This window comes from Ptychodera flava, unplaced genomic scaffold (assembly GCF_041260155.1).
Source record: "Ptychodera flava strain L36383 unplaced genomic scaffold, AS_Pfla_20210202 Scaffold_37__1_contigs__length_1687728_pilon, whole genome shotgun sequence".
NCBI classification, from domain to species: Eukaryota; Metazoa; Hemichordata; class Enteropneusta; family Ptychoderidae; genus Ptychodera; species Ptychodera flava.
The window spans coordinates 1,319,680-1,337,927 of NW_027248359.1; the positions used below are offsets into that span (position 1 = coordinate 1,319,680).

The following is an 18,248-nucleotide window of genomic DNA, read 5'->3' on the forward strand; positions in this document are numbered from 1 at the left end:
ATCCTCCAAGGACTTGTAATAAAAGTACCCATTAACAAGTGCGGACAGTGTCATCAACAATGACTTGTTTGTTTGCTTGTTTGTGTACGTATGTGCGTATGTATGGATATAAAGGTGCATCAAGAGGTTCAGATTTGGATTTTGCTCAAATGAACACGTCAGTGTAAAATATGAAAATGAGGTAAGAACAAAGGGAAAATCTTGCAAATTCGTAAAAATATTTATTCTCTGAAAATGCTCCTCCCATTAGTTAGCAACTTTGATTCTCGTAATCTTAGGGTTTGCCTCTGTGAGGTTTGTTCAAAGTGTGGTGAAATTTAGTATTTTGGGGGCAATTTCCGCAATTATTGGTCAAAAAATCATTGTCTTCAAAAGTTCTTTTTGGAATGATTTGAAACTTGAATTGCCTAATTCTAGAGTTGACATATCTGTTGAGTTCAGTAAAGTAGGTGAGAAATCATATTTGCATTTGTTTGTCAATTTTTCACACTGTGTGTCAAAAAGTCATTTTCTCTTAATAAACTATTCTGATCGCTATGAAAATTGGCACAAATATACCCAAGGGCAAAAAAGTTACGGCAAATCCTGATGAATTTTTCATATTTTATTGTTTGGGGAATTTTTCCAGTTTTTTGTCAAAAAAAATCATTTTCCAAGATTGCATGTCAGATTGCTTTGAAAGTTGGTATACAGGTTTCCAGGGGTAAACTTTGTCGAGTATGTTCAAATTGTGACAGAACAGGAAATATTGCTGTTTTTAGTGAAAAATAAATGCCAAATATCTCATTCTTGAATTTTTAGCTCATATTTGGTATGTATATAAATACCAAAAGTGGTGCATCGGTGGCGTCTGTATGTCTGTATGTATGTATGTATGTATGTATGTATGTGCGGATGAATGTCCGTCACACGCAAAAGCTCCGAAAACTGCCACACCTTCCAGCACTACCTATTTTTTTGGTAGTTTCATAATTATATTTTTAAACATTTATCTGGTTTTTAGCTCATATTTTGTATGTATATAAATACCAAAAAGAGCTTATCAGACCTTATGGTGAGTCGGTGGTGTCTGTATGTCTGTATGTATGTATGTATGTATGTATGTATGTATGTATGTATGTATGTATGTATGTATGTGCGGATGTATGTCCTTCACACGCAAAAGCTCCAAAACAGCCACACCTACCATCACAGTATTTGGTGTACAGGTAGACCAAGGGGTTGAGATGTGACATTGTTCAAATGAACATGTTAGTGTAAAAAATATGCAAATGAGGTAAGAAAAAGGGGAAATCCTGCAAATGTGGTGAAGTGGTGGCATTAATGAAACAGGCCACTCCACTGACCTTGAGTCATTTTCTGTCATTATTCCTTGACTGATACATATTGGCAGACCTGCTGAAACCATGAACGACTGTGTTGAAACATTCCTCTGCTAAGCCTGTTCCTAAAGTTTACCTCCAGTACTTAAAGTTTCAGACCTTATTTACTTTTGTCATTCTTCTGTCTCTGATTTAAATATTTCTTGATGGACCAATTCAAAACAAATATGAGCACACTGTCCTTGTCGGTATTTTTCTGGTTTTTTTTTACTTTTTATTTTTTTACTATTTGTTGATTGTAATGCTGAGTAGGTATTGATATTTGGTATACATGTTCAGGCTACAGATGAAATTAATATGATTTATTGAAGTAATGATGAAATCTGCAATTTTGTATTTTTGGCGCAATTTTTGCCATTTTTGGTCAAAAAATGTGTTTCTCAAAACTACTTGTCTGATTCCTTTGATATTTGGTACTCAGGTTCGTAGGGGTTGTCTTAGTGTGGTCTATTGAAATTTGATGAAATCTTTGATTTTGTATTTTTGGATCAATTTTTGCCATTTTTGGTCAAAGTCTTTGTTTCTCAAATATAACTCATCTGATTGCTTATATATTTGATACACAGGTGTCTAGGGTTTATCCTGATATAATTATTGACATTATAATGAAATCTTCAAGTTTGTATTGTTGCAGCAGATTTTGCCATTTTTGGTCAGGACATCCTCAAATGAGCAATGAAAGATATCCGTCTTTGTCATCTACACATGTGTCACAAAAAGTTATTCTCTACATAACACAACAGAGCTCTGTCGACTATTAGGTTGCCTTGTTTTTATTAGCTCCCATATATGCATATGTATATATGCAAATGGGAGGTATTCGTATAAGGTGGAAAAATGTCGTCTGTATGTATAGGTATACCACACGAACATGCTACGGCTTCTGAAAGCGCTCAGTGTATAAGCGTGTGGGAATTTTCGAAGCATTTTTTCTCGTTTAATTTGGCAAATTATCAGCAAATACCTCAATACTTCAAGGTATCCCTTTCTTCTCAATCATTTCCTGGAGTTTCAAAGTCATACGAACGAAAATGAGTGAAAAATTTCGATGCAAAAATCGTGCATCAGCGAGAGCGGCGGCCATGTTTTCAACTCGCTATTTTTAGCCCACTGAGCCTATGCATACACAGCGTTCTATCGCATTTGAACCTGAGCGTAAAGACACTGAAAGTATTCATAGATAAATGGCCCATGATTTGACCTTTATTTTCGTGTTTTTCGTTTGAATTTTGGCCAAATAGTCGCTTTTTTAGCGGGTTTTGAATTTTTCTAAAGCATCTAAAAACATCATAATGACTTTGAATTAACAAACGAAAGAAAAAAATAAGAAATTCAATTAATTATCTACAAAATAAAAATATTTTTGACAAGGTGAATCATGCAGCTCAAAAGCGAACGATCAATGTTTTGGACGAGTGTGAGCGATTTTCGCAGGGATTCCCCAGACCTATCGTTCATAGCTACGGCGCTTGAAAACACGGTCAGTTTCTGTGAAACGTGGGATGAAATTTTCTCTCAGGCGAGGCGTTTCAAGTCACTCTTGAGAAAAATTACTCATTTACCAGTTGTTGTTTTAGCGTTTCATGAACCGTTTTTTCGATTCAATCACTTGTTGACCTGAAAACAACGATACTTAGTACTCTTTTTCAACAGACTTTAGTAAGTAGCTGCCGGTACAGCTGTCAAAATACTATCGTTTTCAAAGCACATTTTGAGCGAACTTTATAAATTAACATTCTGAACCATAGTGTAACGTTATGCTTGGAATTTGTTGCTTTTGAGGTTCATTCTCATTTACCAGTTGTTGTTTTAGCGTTTCATGAAACCGTTTTTCGATTCAATCACTTGTTGACCTGAAAACAACGATACTTAGTACTCTTTTTCAACAGACTTTAGTAAGTAGCTGCCGGTACAGCTGTCAAAATACTATCGTTTTCAAAGCACATTTTGAGCGAACTTTATAAATTAACATTCTGAACCATAGTGTAATGTTATGCTTGGAATTTTGTTGCTTTTGAGGTTCATTCGTAGTTTTTTAGCTCACATTTGGTTATACCAATGTGGGTTTATCGTATAGGCTGAAGTCAATGGCGTCTGTATGTATGTTTGTATGTATGTATGTATGTATGTATGTATGTACAGTATGTCCGTCAACATCGAAAACACACAAACTGCTGCACGTTTCAGCTTGGTATTTGGTGCGTGGATGCATCCTGGGCTATAGATGGGATTTTGTTCAAATGAAGTCTGCATTGCCAAAATTATGCAAATGAGCTTACAAAATGTGAAAATGGTTAAGAATAAATAACTCAAGAACCGCTTTTTTGATCGCTTTGAAAATTAGTGTGCAAGTACCTTAGGTGAACCTTATACAGTTTTATGAATATTGTGAAGATATCCTTAATTTTGTATTTTTGCTGAATTTTTTTGTGATTTTTCTCATTTTCAGTAAAAATTCTTCTTCTCTGAAACCGCCAACCCAATCGCTCTCAAATTTGCGTTGGATCTTTGCGAGGGTGTTACTCTTCTAATTTGTTGAAATTATGACAAAATATGGAAAATTACTATTTTTGAGCAATTTTGTCATTTTTTGTCAAAAAATCTTACACAGTATTTTCTTTTTAAAATCCCTGGACAGACAGCTCTTACATTTGGTACACAGATGTACAGAGATGACAACAGTTAGATATGTGGAAATTGTCCTGAAATATAAAAATTTGTATTTTTAAGACAATATTGTCATTTTTGGTCAAGAAAACTTGTTCTCAAAATTACTTGTTTGATAGCTTTTTAATTTGGTATAAAGTCCCTTGTTTGATAGCTTTGTAATTTGGTATAAAGTCCCGAAAGATGTTATTAGATAAATTTTCTGCTCAAAGTGTTGGGAAACCCCCAAATTTGTATATTTTTGGGAATTTTCTCAGTTTGTGACCTTAAATGACCTACATCAATTCAGGATATGTTGTGAGACAATTTTGAAGGCTGTGAACATAATTTTGTCATATTTGGTATCAATTTGTTGGAAAATTTGATCCAGAAAACAAAGCTGAGGTGATTTATTTCATTTTGGACCAATTTTTGCAACTTTTCTATGTAAGATATACAAGAACTGATGAGAAATTTGGATCTAGGATAATTCCAGATGTTGTAATCACCACCCACAGTGGAAGGCATTTCACTATCTGTAACTACCTTAAGTGCAGTTTACATTAGAATGATAACACTCATCGCATTAATTAAAAAATCTCCAAGGTTGTAAGTGTACTTCCTGTCATTTGGTCTTATGTAATACCAAGGGGTGGAACATTTGATATTCAGGAGGGGGTAGGGTCTAGAAGATTGATGATGTAGCATTACTTTTTTACCAGATCCCTTGTGCATTTTTTGCCCACTCCCACCTTTTCTTTTTATCAAGCCTTCTCTGTTTTTTGTTGTTGACATTTGCTTATGTATTTAGGATCTGCTTCTCCCATTGCTATAGATGTTGATATGCATGTTCCTAATGATGACCTCCATCACCTAAGTTGGAGACCTTATTTGCTTTTGTCATTCTTGTTTTTCCTGGTTTAAATATTTCTCGAATGGACCAATTCAAACCGAATGTGAGCACATAGTGTCCTTGACGGTATTTTTGTAATGATTCTTTAAGTTAGTTATTTTTTGTGTTCCTTTCCATCATCAAACATCAACAAGTATAAAATTAGCGCTAATCACTTGAATGAGAATTATGTGTTTCTTTACGGTTTTGTAATATGTAACGAAATAAATCAGATGATTTCTTTTTATCCTTTCCACTTATTGGTATTTTTTCCTGGTTGAAAGTTACTAATATCCTTTAATAATCCTTAGTCTCTACAATCTTAGAAAAGAATGAAACGATTGATTTATAAAAGAAAATTTATTGTGACACAGTTCAGTCATTTTCATAACTCTGTAGTTCAAAATTCAGTGTGCTATACTCATATCTTGGCAGTGTTGAACTCTTCTGTTGTAGTATCTGCAATCGAAACTACTTCACATAGAATAATTAAAAGCATTTCATCAACAGTTTTCAAATTCCACTTACTTTCAATTTGAATGTTCCCAACAACTGAAAAATATTGTGGATCATGGTAAGATTAAAACCTCACATATCCTAAAGGTACAGTAATATCTAATTATATAATTGGAGGTGTTAATAAAAAAACAAAAAATGTTTAGGAAATTATGAAAATGTAAATCAGAGCTGTTTAAAATTATTTAATTTTCAGGGTGTTGCCAAATCATGTGTGTATATAAGTATGTCTGGTTCTGAGACAAGCTGTATTGGCATACCAAAGGAATTTGTTGATAACTAGCAATTTAATTAAAAGAATGGTTGCCATGGAAACACTTGGTATAAGTTATTTTCAACAAAGTAGATATTCCTTCATCAAAGTTTTGCTATGAACTTCATGAACATTTCAAAAATTTTCGTAGCCGGTGGTTAACCAACAAAAGTACATTCATGCAGGCTCTCAATCTCATGGCCAGTTGCGACTCATTCAAAGCGAGAAATTTGCATAAATGGGTTTTTCTGTCACTCATTTTTTATCATTTAGAGTAGTTTTGTTGCTGAATGTTCATTGGTGCTCATAACAAATGGTTTTCTAGATATAAAAACCCAGAAAGATGGTTTGACACTATAAAATACTTGCTCAGACATTGCGTATACATTTGTACATGGTAACTTTTCATATTTTATCACCGGGGCCCGATGTGACTGTCATTTTTTGTACAAAAGTGACATTTTTGGTCAAAATTACAGTGATCTGGGAAGTAAGATTTCCATATTTATATTTGAAACTTGTTGAAAAATTGTTTTTTTTTGCTGATATGCTTTGGTTGCACTTTTTAAATGTCAATGTTCTTGAGTAGATTTTGCCAAACAAGGCTAATTTTCATATTTTACCCTATTTTTGGTTATCCCGCAAAAGCACATTTTGCAGTAAAGTCAAACTTAACACTGCATTTCTGACTATCTAATTACCTTTCCTGCATGACCTTTCCTTTTTAGCTCCGCTGTCAGCGACGCGGAGCTTATCAAATAGGTTGATTTTCCGTCGTCGTCCGTCGTCGTCCGTCGTTGTCGTCGTCGTCCGTCGTCGTCCGTCGTCGTCCGTCAACAATTGCCTTCTCCTCTAAAACCGCAGGTCCAATTGCTTTGAAATTTTATATGCAGCTCACTTGGGGTGACCTCACTTGGGTTTGTTCAAATCGTAGTGAAATTTGCATATTTGTATTTTTGGGGCATTTTTTGGTGTTTTTGGTAAAAAAATCTTTAAAAATCTTCTTCTTCAAAACTACCAGTCAGATAGCTTTGATATTTGGTACATATGTCCCTAGGGATGATCTATTTCAGATTTGTTCAAATTATGCAGAAATATGCAAATTTGCATTTTTAAGGCAATTTTTGTGATTTTTGGTCAAAAAATGTATTTCTCAAAAAGTACTGGTCTGATAGTTTTGAAATTTGGCATACAGGTTTCTATAGATGAACTAAGTAATATATATTGAATTTCTGATGAAATTTGTAATTTTGTATTTTTGGCGCAATTTTTGCCACTTTTGGTCAAAAAATGTGTATTTCCAAAACTACTCATCTGATAGCTTTGCAATTTGGTATACTGGTTCCTACAGATCACCTTAATGATATTTATTGAAATTATGATGAAATCTGCACTTTTGTAATTTTTGGGCAATTTTTGCCATTTTTGGTCAAAAAATGTGTTTCTCAAAAAGTACTGGTCTGATAGCATTGAAATTTGGTATACATATTTCTACAGATGAGCTAAGTAATATATATTGAACTTCTGATGAAATCTGTAATTTTGTATTTTTGGGGCAATGTTTGCCAATTTTGGTCAAAAAATGTGTATTTTCAAAACTACTCATCTGATACTCACTGATAGCTTTGAAATTTGGTATAGAGGTTTCTATAGATGAACTAAATAATACTTATTGAAATTATGATGAAATCTGCAATTTTGTATTTTTGGGTCAATTTTTTCCATTTTTGGTTAAAAAATGTGTTTCTCAAAAAGTACTGTTCAACAGCTTTGAAATTTGGTATACAGGTTTCTATAGATGAACTAAATTTGATCTTTTGAAATTATGATGAAATCTGCAAATTTTATTTTTGGGGGCAATTGTTGCCATTTCTGGTCAGAAAATTTTATTCTCCAAAATACTACCCATCAGATAGCTTTGGTTGACATGTTCTTAGGGATGATCCAATGTGATACATTCAAAGTACAATGAAATCTTCTATTGTGTATTTTTGCAGCTATTTTAGCCACTGCATTGAGCTATCAAAGATTTCCACCTTCTTCATCAATATGTGCCAAAAATAGCTATTCTCTACATAAACACAGCGGAGCTATATCGGCCGCTAGGTCGCTTGTTTTTAATTACACTACATTAGCATTGCATATAGATTAACAATGCTTTGTAAGTTCACCAATAATTTTGCATCAGAATGACTGTAAATCTGCCAAAATTTGTATTTTTCAGTCATTTTATGAATTTTCCGCGATGCAGAATTGAACATATTGCCATATTTGGATGTGTTTATGTCAAAGAGTAAATTTCCTTTGGTCAAAGATTAATTTATTTTGTAAAAAGAAGTTACTTTTAAATACTTTTAGCATTATATTTGTTACCGAGTCATGTATTTTAGGGAAAACAAGCCTATTAAAATCTATAATTTCATCAATTTTAACTTTTTAGCTCCGCTCTCAGCGACGTGGAGCTTATCAAATAGGTGATTTTCCGTCGTCGTCCGCCGTTCGTCGTCGTCGTCCGTCGTCGTCGTCTGTCGTCGTCGTTCCGTCAACAATTGCCTTCTCCTCTAAAACCGCAAGTCCAATTGCTTTGAAATTTTATATGCAGTTCACTTAAGGTGACCTCACTTCAGTTTGTTCAAATCGTGGTGAAATTTGCATATTAGTATTTTTGGGGCATTTTTTGGTGTTTTTGGTAAAAAAATCTTCTTCTCTGAAACCACTTGTCTGATTGCTTTGAAATTTGATATGCAGTTTGCTTGGGGTGACTTCAGTCAGATTTGTTCAAATCGTGGCGAAATTTGCATATTTGTATTTTTAAGGCAATTTTTGTCATTTCTGGTAAAAAAATCTTTAAAAATCTTCTTCAAAACTGCCAGTCAGATAGCTTTGATATTTGGTACATAGGTCCCTAGGGATGAACTTTTTCAGATTTGTTCAAATTGTGCAGAAATATGCAAATTTGCATTTTTAAGGCAATTTTTGCCATTTTTGGTCAAAAAATTTATTTCTCAAAAAGTACTGGTCTGATAGTTTTGAAATTTGGTATACACGTTTCTATCGATCAATTGAGTAACATGTATTGAATTTCTGATGAAATCTGTAATTTTGTATTTTTGGGGCAATTTTTGCCATTTTTGGTCAAAAAATGTGTATTTCCAAAACTACTCATCCGATAGCTTTGAAATTTGGTATACAGGTTCCTACAGATTAACTAAATGATAGTTATTGAAATTATGATGAAATCTACAATTTTGTAATTTTGGGGCAATTTTTACCAGTTTTGGTCAAAAAATGTGTATTTCCAAAACTACTCATCCGATAGCTTTGAAATTTGGTGTACAGGTTCCTACAGATGAACTAAATGATAATTATTGAAATTATGATGAAATCTGCAATTTTGTAATTTTTGGGCAATTTTTGCCATTTTTGGTCAAAAAATGTGTTTCTCAAAAGTAATGGTCTGATAGCTTTGAAATTTGGTATACAGGTTTTCATAGATGAACTAAATGATATTTATTGAAATAATGATGAAATCTGCAATTTTGAATTTTTGGGCAATTTTTCCTATTTTTGGTCAAAAAATGCGTTTCTCAAAAAGTACTTGTCTAACAGCTTTGAAATTTGGTATACAGGTTTCTATAGATGAACTAAATTTGATCTTTTGAAATTATGATGAAATCTGCAATTTTTACTTTTGGGGACAATTGTTGCCATTTTTGGTCAAAAAATTATTCTCAAAAACTACTCATCAGATAGCTTTGGTTGACATGTTCTTAGGGATGATCCTATGTGATACATTCAAAGTATGATGAAATCTTCAATTGCGTATTTTTGCAGCTTATTTTAACCACTTTTTTCTGGCCACTGCATCGAGCTATCAAAGATTTCCACCCTTCTTCATCAACATGTGTCAAAAATAGTTATTCTCTACATAAACACAGCGGAGCTATATCGGCCGCTAGGTCGCTTGTTTCCAATTCTATGACCTTTGGCCGCAATGTTTTACATACACAAAAAATCTTCATAACTTTTGAATGGTTTGACCGATTTTGATCAGATAAAAAGCATTTTTCATCATTTTCCAAGCACTCTTTGAAAATGCATTAAAAGAGCAATTAAATGATTTTAAAATTTTCACTTGGTATACCTAGTATGTATGTATGTATGTATGTATGTATGTATGTATGTATGTATGTATGTATGTATGTATGTATGTATATATGTATGTATGTATGTATGTATGTATGTATGTATGTATGTATGTATGTCCGTCCACATCAAAAACTCCTAAACCGTAGCACATGCTGTCTTAGTATTTGGTGTACATGTACATCTAGGGGTGGAGATGTGAATTTGTTCAAATGAACATGTCAGTGCCAAAAATATGCAAATGAGGGGAAAAAAGGAAAAATCGTGCAAATGGCTAAAACTCAGTAAGCACTGGTCAGATTTGGTTGAAACTTGGTATGCAGATTTCTTTAGGTATTCTTAAGTATGTGTGGAAAAATTGGGAGGAAATTTGCTTGTATGTATTTTTAGGGTATTTTTTCCGTTTTTAGTCAAAAAATCACTCGTCTGATTGCTATGAAACTTAATATTCATGTTCCTCAGGATGACCTCAGTCATGCTTGTACAAATTGTATTGATATTGTCATATTTGTAATTTTGGGGCAATTTTCCCAATTTTTGAATATTTTTTTAATTCAAAAACTACTGATTTGATATCTTTGATATTGGAATACAGCTATCTAAGATTAATCTCAATATAATGTATTGAAGGTATGTTGAAACTGGCAATTTTTTTTATTTTGGGGGCAATTTTTGCCTTTTTTGGTCAAAAAATTTTTCTCCTAAAACTTCTGATCTGGTAGCTTTGATATCTAGTGTACAGGTTCCTAGGGTTTATGTTAATTAGATATATTTAAAATTAGGATGAAATCTGCAATTTTGTATTTTTGGGGGCAATTTTTCTCATTTTTGGTCAAAAAATTTGTTTCTCAAAATTTACCAGTCTGATTGCTTTGATATTTAGTAAACCAGTTCTTAGGGTTTTTGTTAATAAGATATATTGAAATTTGTTAATAAGATATATTGAAATTAAGTTGAAATCCATAATTTTCAATTTTTGGGGCAACTTTGCGAAACTGTCAGTTTTACTGGGATATCTTTCATTTTGAATTTTTAAGATTTTTTTGTAATTTCATACCTACTGGAACTAAGAGTATATAATGTGGTGATTTAGTAAGCATTTGATATGGAAAACTTATTTGGTGTTGAAATGTGGTAAAAAAATCCTGGCAGCTTTTGAAAAAATTCCAAACAAATGCCAATAAAAAATTCAGCCAGAGAAGGTTTAACAAAAAGAAAAGGTGGGAGAGTGGGGAAAAAAGAATGTACAGTGGATCGGATAAAAAGATAATGTACCTCATCGATCTTCCAGACACCATCCCTTATCAAATGGTCCACCCATATGTATTTTTGTGCGTAATTAACCATGCAGTGTATTTTAGTTTAAGATGTCAAGTTAGGTAAGGATTTGAAAGGAATAGTCAGTTCACCACAGTTTAACTTTATCTCTTGTGTCATCATCCTTGTGTACTTGGTTAAGTTTGTAAGTTGTTCAAGATGTGGATGCACCAGCTGTTCTGGAAGAAAACAATAATTACTTTTCCCTGTAGGGTTTCTGAGTTGATGATTTTATGTTGAAATTTCTCCATGTATCTGGTGTATGGGCAAAGTGTAAACATTGGTTGCATGTTATGTATTTCAGTCTATGTCAAATATTGTAAATGAAAAATCAAGAACAGTTTACTGTGTGCTTGTAAAAGATAACATATTTGTCAATACATAAACTGCCTTGCAGATTGATTGTCTTAAAGATTATCACAGAAGTAGAAAAGGAAAAGAAACTAATCAAATTGCTGTAACATATTCACTCTCAGTGCCTGTATAGGCCTATACTTAACTATTTTATCATTACATTCAGCTGTTTGTTATATCTTTATCACTCTCCACTGGCCAAGGCACACTGGGGGGCCAATGTCATCACTCTGTGCCAGTCTGTGTATGTCAGTCTGCCTGTATATGTATACATGTCCATGTTTCATACAATTGTTGACTTGTTTTGATAACTATATTGGAGCGAACAGTGATGTTGTCACTATTTTTTATCAAAACCATTAGCCGGACAGCTTTAATATTTAGTATGCAAATCCGTAGGGTGACCTTAGTGAGATGATTTCATACGGTACAGTCAGGAAATACTTAATTTTGTATCCATGTCTTGAGTAGCTTCAGGGACTTTGGCCCTAGGTTTTAAATTTTGTATTTGACTCCTAATACAACCCTGATCCTGCTAAATGTCTTCGCATGAAGCTCTGGTATATAGACAGCTTTAAGACATGACATCAAATTTGAGTCAGTTTTTATTGAAATATTATCACAACTGGAAGTTGTGATATAGTGGTACTTTCAACCGGTGAAAGATGTCGTCCATTTCCGTAAACGACAAAAAGTCAAAAAACCGCTGAACAGACTGCGTTGATATTTGGTACAGATATTCAGACTGGTTTCAAGGTTCCAATTCGGAAAAATGGAGCCAAACAGAGTGGCGGTTAGATAGTTTTGCGAAATTTCTAACCCCCTTTTTAACTAATTGATTTTAGGGGTCTTTCATATATGTAGTTTTGGAATGTACACCAATCCTGCATTGTGGACTGTTTTATAAGTTGTGGAACAGAAATGAGGGTTTGATGAATGTTAGAAATATGCAGGATGGCTGATTCAGAGTATCAGAGATTTTCATGAACTTTTGGTGATAAAATTGATAAAAAACAACATATTTAATGTTTTAGATTTCTCACTTTTGTTAAGACCCTTAACATTTATTACCCGACTTGATGACATAACTAGCTGCTGGACCTGTTTACTGGCGCATTGATTTAAAGACAAAGATAGTTTTATTTTGTGATAAGAACGTGTGATTTCGTAAAACATAGTCTATTAGCCTGGAAATGTGATTGTTGTGAATATTGTTTACCCCACTGACAACAGTGTGGTTTGAAAATGGCCGGAATGGGCTATTACGGAACTTCTTTTTGTGTGTGCATGTGGATCAAAAACGTGTATGGTGTGATCAACCCGTTCAGTGAGAGAACAAAGGACTCTTGGCTTTGATATCGAAATCAAGAACAGAAGACACTACCGTAGGTCAAGACAAAGGTATGGTATAAATTATCATTATTTATATTGGAAAGAAGCTTGGTGACATTTTGTTCGTGTATTGTGCGATAGAGAAGAGTGTGGGGCATGATTGTTGTTATATATATGACGTCACGATAGGATGAGAGCGATAGGTGAGGTTGTGGTCGTGAACAGTTCTAAGTTTATTTGCACAAATCACAGACGGACCGTGAGTAAATGTTGCGTTGAGTGTAACCATTCTCTCAAAGGGCTGTTTTCAGTGAAATGCTACATGCTGAAGTCTCCTTCTGCAGGCCGCCCATCAAATGACATTGATACTATGCAAGGGAAACTTATCACTTTGAGTTGCGGCTTGATAGGGACTGTGGTGGGTTACGTGTAGACAACGTATACACTTTAATTACAAATGGCAAAATATTGACGTCTTTGCATACTATATGTTTTTTCTTCTCGTGAAATCATGTCACGATGCCTCCGAAACAGAAAACTATAGCTATAATAAAATGTTGTAAGGTGTTGAAACAATTTACCCTCCTTCCTACAAAGTTGCAATGTATTGAAACACTTTACTCTCCTTTCTACAAAGTTACAAATTCCCTGGTACGTGAAGCAAACATTGTTGCTGTTCGATACTGTGCTACAATACATCATGGACGTACTAGTAACGACCATGGAATACACTGACTGAGGCTGGGCTTGGCTTTGCGTCTGGTCCCGCGTACCGGTCGTCCAGTCCAAGTTTTACCTACCTTGCTTTTATCAAAATTTGGCCTGCAATTAGTCAGTTTGATAGTAAAAACCATTATTTCAAAGGAACTTTCACAAACAGAGTCATAATACAAGGAAAAAGGAGAAAAACTTGAGTTTTCTGAAAGGTCAAATCTGGGTCATCTTATGTGACCCCTTAAGTACGCAATTATGGTTCAAAAGAAACCACCTAGGGAGGTCCAATAGGTACAATCTTATGGTAATAGGTATAATTTCTTGGTGCTTTCCAACTAAATGGCATTTAGCTTGACTGACAGTTTTAAATTAAATTTTATTAACAGTTATGGCAAAGGGAAATTGTCAACAGTAGTTGCAGTAAGCATATCCATTTCAAATCTTTTTATTAAAGCTGCAATTTTTGCATGGTTACTTAACATCAAAGCAACAATTCAAAAGTAAAACAATTAAAATTATCCATTTGGACTATTTCAAACTGCTTTAACTTTTGCAAGAAATGATGTGATTCTGAATGATTTTAATATTTCAGCAGATTCCTCCATTTTAATGATGTAATAGTGAACATCACCAGACATTTCTTGATCATATCAAAATATCAAATGAAAATGTTCCTGGGCTACAATGTTATCATTATCATTAAAACTATTATTACTCTTAAAAACATTTGAATTGAACAATATCATTGTGTCTTGTTTTAAAGGATTTTGGCCTAACCCTTTTTGTCTCAAGAAAAATACTTATGCTGAAGATGTTATTGAGCCTGCTTGATCACAACTATGACACAACACCACAATACTTGTATCTACCGGTACACTGCCACTATGCTACCGAATGCTTTCTCTGCAAGGAAAATTTGTATTTGTGTGGCTAACAAATTTGACTTCATGACTTAAAGACTGCATAAATGTGGCACATAATTTGAGGAGCTTGTAGTGTATATGTATGATAAGTTGTCATACTGTGAACACTGACTGAATGCTGCAGAAGTATTCTGTATCTGTGGTAATATATTCATATCGCTACCAGTAATAATTCATATTGCTACCAGATTTTTAGAATTACCACCTAATTATTTCTTGTGGCAAAAGTTTACCACCAGAAATGAAAATATTTCTATCCCTTTAATGTCATAAAAACACAGATAATTAATGTAATAAAAACTAAACAAATATTTCTAAAAACTATGTAAAAACTATCATGAACAACATACAAAACATTGTGATCCGTAAAATTAGGAACTCCTGAATGCCGAGAAAGCTGTTGCTACACTTGAGATCATAAAGTGTTTAAAAAATTTTTGAATTTGAAAGGAATATTCATCATTGTGGTTTAACTTTTCATTTGATAAGTGTAAATGTCAAGCACTTTAATGGTCATGTTTTGCTGATATATATTTCTTTAGATTTTTTTTCCATAATTTTTCACTGTTTTGTACATTTATAGATGTAATGTCTATTTAATGATTACAAGTATAATTGTAAACTTTCATTGTTGAATGCTTATTGATTATTATAAACTGAATAATTTTTTCTTGTCTCTCTACGGATAGTGCTCAAGCTACAAAGTTTGCTACATCAAAAGACCATGAATGGACCTTGTGCAATGAAACCAATGAAAATACAAGTAACATTGTGGCTCAACATACTACTCATGATATGACAAATAAAAGTACAGTCAAGAAAAGCAAACATAGTAACCTGTATCATGTAAATCAAAGTAACCTATGTCATAATTTAAATGTAACCAAAGAAAGTACACTTGAAAGTGACACCTGTAACAACCAACAAAGTAATAGTACCAACAAACATGTAACTGATGTAACCAACAAGGGTGAACAAAGTAACTTGTACCATGTTAACCAACAAAGTAATTTGTTTCCAGATAAAAATGGAGACAATAGAAGTACATATGTTAGCAGTATTAAATAATAATAACAGCAAAGTGTAGTTGATAGCAGCAACAAACATTTTAAACTATATTAAATTCTGGTACGTGGTTGTACACATCAAGGAAGTACACAATTTAGTATTGGATCCAGAGGCAAACAGTGCACATGCAATGCATTAATTTCCCTTTGTATGTCATTACAGAGGCACCTTATGACAAGAGCAGATTTAGATAAAATTCTGCACCCGGGAGATGAACTATATATTTCCATCATTACAGATTTAAAACTGAATGATAAATTTGTTAATGACCTGCTCATGTTCGATGACCTACCACACACTGTCTTCATAAATCCATGGCATTATGGCATCAAAAGGGGTCAAATATATACCTTTGTGATCAGTCACCTCGCAAAAGCTATTTTTGCCATTTATAACTCACACAAGTCTTTACAAACCAATAAATAATACAGTAACTTCGGTTTTAGGGCTTCATCAACTCCATGTAATTTGAATCATGGCAAAAAGCTCCAGGCTTGGAGCTTCCATCACATAATATGGAAGAGCCATCTTCCGATTGGTATGGCATTGTCCACTCACCTATGATCAACCAGGCTGTGGATATTTACATAACTATTGTTGAGACTGAGTATCCTTTGCAAACAATGAATCACTTATGATGAACTGTCCACTGTCAGATTCTGTGCTGCTGTTTACTACTAACAAGTGAGAAATTTGACAGTGGACAATTTATTATACGGGATTCATCGTTTATGCAAGGATACTCAGTATCAACAATAGTTATGTAAATACGCACAGCCTGGTTTGAGCCTGGGTGACTGGACAATGCCATACACACCAGAAGATGGTCCTTTCCATATCATATGTTGCAAGCTCCCAAGCTTGAAGCTTTTTTTCCATGCTTCAAATTACATGGACTTGATGAAGCCCTAAAATGAAACTTCCTGAACATATGTAAAATCATCCTTGGTGAACTTCCCCTTTCAATGTATCTACAGTTTGTAACTTTATCATCATTTGCATAGCCTTACATTTGCCGCAAGTTTGCTTTGCGTGATGACTTTAGCCGCTTAGATTACTTAACCCTTGGATTACTCTACAATTTTTATAATCATTTTCCATTACAATCAGAGTACATTTGCATTTTTGTTAGTATTTTATTTAGCTTCGATATTTACTTTACACTTACTACCATTACAGTATATTTTATTTACTCATTACATTTCTACCATCACAACCATTTACAATATATTGCCTGCGTGATTGTTCAGTGTTTATATATTGAATAAAATTTGTTTACAGTTAAAATCCATACTTGTCCCGTGTCACTTTTCCCCAGCTGTCAGTTACAAATACCAGGTGGCTATTCTTTAACATTTGAAGTGCAGGCACAATCAACAACCTCTCCTCTATGTCAGTATGTAGAGCTAACCCATTCAAACTCCCATATGGCCAAGAGTATATGCGCCTGTGAAAACTCTTCTTATAGGTTTGAGATTGCCTGTCTTTGAGTTTGTCTGTATGTATATGATATGATTGTGCGGGTGTGTGTGCTGCAAAAACTCCACAGCCGCAGCACCCATTTAGTATTTAATGTACAGGTGCACCCAGAGATAGAGTAGTTTTACAATGTGCCAGTTGTGATCAAGTGCCATTGGCGCTATTTTTGAAATATTACCAGAATTATGAAAATTCATAAAATATGCAAACGAGCAATTAATTGACATCAAATTTGGTGAAGTTTCTTTTAAAAAACAGTCTTTTTTAAAACATCACTAATTATGCAAATTAGCTCTAATCATGCATGCCACAGCTGAAAAGATTGATGTGCATATGTATGTCATAACTTATTATCCTTTTAAAAAGTTGGTAAGGAATAGGCTCAGGCATGTCAGAGATATCTGCATGGACGAACGAACAGATAGATGATAGCCCAGACTGAGCCCAAACCGTAAGTTCCTTGGACTCTGTCTGAGAGACAAAAAATATTACAAAGTCTTCACCTTTTACATTCAGGCTCCTATGTTTGAATAATTTCATCTTTTTTTTTTCTGAATTTGAAATTGGGTTAAATTGTCTGAAAGAATATTCAGATTCTTACCTCCTAATACAACTTACATTTTGTTAAAAATCAAGTATTGGACTCAGTCTTATGACATAGATACAGGTCATATCTTTGACCCTGTTCCAAACACAAACTGAGGGTCATTGACACTCTTTAAAGTTTTTGAGTGCTAGATGTATGCCCTAATAGCCAGAAATGTCACATATGTTTTTTTTGTGAAATATTAGATCAATTAGAAAGAAGGTAGTCTCATTGAAATTCTTATCTTCTGTTTGAAGCCGTGAAAGTGAAAACATGTAGTAAGTCGTTTCAATCTTATTTCATTCCTATTAAGAATCATTTATAGTGCATGGTATCATATGAATCCAGAAATATTTGCTTGAGGAATAATGATTCAAATTCTGCAACCATCATGGTAAATAGAGTGTTTCCGTTAGCACAAAATCCAGCATATTATACGCAAAAATGTTCTGAAATACGCACACAAAATCACCTAACCTAATACACATTTAGAAATGCAGTCCAATCACACGGATGTACTTTTTCCACACTACATGGCCTGAATGCAGTTTGATGCAGGACAAAAATGTGCATGTGCACCAGCTTGTAAGTGACATGTATCATGACACTGCAACATTTTAGACTTTAGCGAACCCACAAC

The 18,248-nt window shown here is 33.8% G+C and overlaps 1 protein-coding gene across 1 annotated transcript in view; it reads left to right on the top strand.

Moving 5' to 3' along the window:
* Nucleotides 1-18,248, top strand: part of LOC139127819 (uncharacterized) — a 111,138-nt gene that overhangs the window by 70,737 nt on the left and 22,153 nt on the right. The gene's annotated exons all lie outside the window — the stretch shown is intronic.